Consider the following 3,107-nt stretch of genomic DNA (forward strand, 5'->3'; position numbering starts at 1 on the left):
AGGATATACAATATAGTCTTCTCTGTTTATTATTAGGTACTGTATACTTATATTGTCTCTCATACACATATGTTTATGTCTATTATATATTATACATATATATAAATTATATTTACCCAGCTATTACATATAGAAAATCACTTTTCAAAAAAAATCACTTTTACATTTTTAATAGCATGATAGTATTCTATCACATTATTTATATATATATATATATATACATATATATATATATATATACCATAACTTGTTCAGCCATGCTGCATTGATAGGTATTCCATCTGTTTCCAATTTTATCACCACAAAAAGAGCTTCTGTATTTTGCTATATATTTTTCTTATTTTTCTTTTTTTCCCCGTCTTCTCTCTTTGGAGTATATATCCATTAGTGGTATTGCTGAGTCAAAAGATATACTCAGTTTAATAGTTTTTTGGGCATAGTTCCAAATTACTTTCCAGAATTTAGAACTAATTCATAATCTACCAATAGTACCTTAGTGTACCTATTTTTCTATAGCTCCTACAGCATTTATCATTTTCCTTTTTAAGTCATCTTAGCCAATCTGATGAATGTGAAGTGGTACTTGATTTGTTTTTATTTATAGTTCTCTAATTGTTAGTGACAGAGCATTTTTTAATATGGGCTTGATAGCTTGAATTTCTTTCTCTGAAAATTGCCTATTAATATTCTTTGACCATTGATCATTTGGGCATGGTTCTTATTTTTGTAAATTTGACTTAGTTCCCTGTATACCTAAGAAATGAGACCTTTCTTAGAAAAACTTTCTGCAAAGTTCCCCCCCTGCCCAGTTTCTTGTTTCTGTTCCAATTTTTAGCTTTAGTTTTGCTTGTGTAAAACCTTTTTAATTTTATCTAATCAAAATTTTATATTTTACTTCCTGTGTACCTCTCTATCTTTTCTTTGGTCATGAAATCTTTCCCTACCCATAGACCTGACAGGTCTATATTCCACTAATTTGCATATGATATCATTCTAACTAAATCATGTACCCATTTTGATCGTCTCTTTGTATATGGTATGAGATGTTGATCTCTTCCTAGAATAGATATGTTTTTGCCAGACTGCTTTCCAGTTTTTCAAACATTTTTATTGGAGAGCGAATTCTTGCCCCATTAGATAGGTTCTTAGGGTTTATCAAACACTATGTTTGTGCTAGTTTGTTTACTTGATCCTGTATACTGTGTACCTAATCTATTCTACTGATCAAACTATTTCTTACTCAGTACCAAATTGCTTTGCAGAATATACTGCTAGGCCCCTTCATTTCTAATTTTTTTTTCTTTGATTGCTTTAATATTCTTGACTTTATATTACTCCAGATAAATGTTATTATTTTTTCTAGCTCTGGGTGTAGAGCCAAGATTGCAGAGTAGAATCAGGGAAAGCTAAAACCATCATGAGAATCCTCTCCAAACAACCTTAAAAACAATGCCTCAGAATGAATACTGGAGTGAAAGAACCAACAAGGGGATGGAAAGATGGATACAACTTTCATGTGAAGAACAACTTAAAAGACTGGCAAAGAGCATCTACTTTACTAGGGTGAGAGGGGAATACACACCCTCAGGAAACTATGAAGGAGTATTGCTTAAGCCAACAGCAAGCCTCTCAACAACCACCTCTACTGTTCTAGCTTCTGAACCAAGCCAATATCCAGACCCTGAGACTCTGCCTAAGCCAATAGTGCAACCCCATTCACACCCTATAAAGTTCCAATCCCCAGCCCAAGCCTGCAGGAAAGTCCAGAATTCTAGTGCTAGGCAGTCTGAGCTTCACACCTGATCTGTGTAAAGCCCAGAGAAACATCCCCCTTCACCCACTCAACACAGTTCCCAGAGTGCTAGTCTATAGGAGCCCAGACAGAGCTAGCCCTTCCTAAAGCTCAAAGTGGAATTATAAGCCTGAAGACAAGGCAATTCATAGTGTGCCTGACCTGATCAAACCCAGACTAGGACCAAAAGCCTCTGCCCAAGTTTGAGGTTAGACTTTGAGCCCCAGTATAGGGTAGCTCACAGTGCTCTGAGCTCTGCAAGCCATTGACAATCTTGGGGTGATTGAATCAGCAGTGGGAAGTGGCTTTCAAAAACCCAGAAATAGAGCTAAGGGTAGTAGCAAGGAAGAACTGAAGTTTAAGAGACTGCTCTCTCTACTCTGAGAACAGAGCCCACCTTTACAATAAAAGTGAAAGTCAAGAAAAAGACTGGGGAAATGAGCAAACATAGAAAAAAAAACCCCCAAACTACCTACTCATAGAAAATTTTTATAGCAAAAAAGAGCAAAACACAGATATAGAAGGGGGTCAATGCAAGCAAAACAAACACACACAAAAGTTCAAAGAAAAATATGAATTGGTCTCAGATTATGGAAGAATTCGAAAAGGATTTCAAAAATCAAGAGAGGCAGAGGAAAAATGAGGAAGAGAAATGAAAGCAATGCAAGAAGAAATGGACCAAATGAAAAAGGAGGCTCAAAAGTTCACAGAAGAAAATCATTTCTTAAAAACTAGAATTGGGCAACTAGAAGCTAATGACTTCATAAGACATCAAGAAATAATATCAAAAGAATGAAAAAAAAAACAGAAAAAATGTGAAATGTCTCATTGGAAAAACAACTGACCTAGGAAATAGATCCAGGAGAAATCATTTAAGAGTTATTGGGGAAGCTAAATGGTTCAGTGAATTGAGAGCCAGGCCTAGAGACAGGAAGTCCTAGGTTCAAATCTGGCCTTACACACTTCCTAGTTGTATGATCCTGGGAAATTCAATTAACCCCCCATTACCTAGCCCTTACTGCTCTTCTGCCCTAGAACCAATACACAGTATTGATTCTAAGATAGAAGGTAAGGCTTTTTTAAAAAAGTTATTGGACTACCTGAAAGCCATGATAAAAAAAAAAAGGTAGACGTCATAAGAAAATATCAAAGAAAACTGTCTTGCTATTCTTGAACAAGAGGGTAAAATAGAGATTGAAAGAATCCACAGATTATCTCCTGCAGTAAATCTCCAAATGACAGCTCCCAAGGATGTTATAGCCAAGTTCAAATCTTTCATCATCAGTATCTATACCAGAAACAAGTTATAGTCTAA

This window comes from Gracilinanus agilis, chromosome 5 (genome assembly GCF_016433145.1).
Source record: "Gracilinanus agilis isolate LMUSP501 chromosome 5, AgileGrace, whole genome shotgun sequence".
Classification (NCBI taxonomy): Eukaryota; Metazoa; Chordata; class Mammalia; order Didelphimorphia; family Didelphidae; genus Gracilinanus; species Gracilinanus agilis.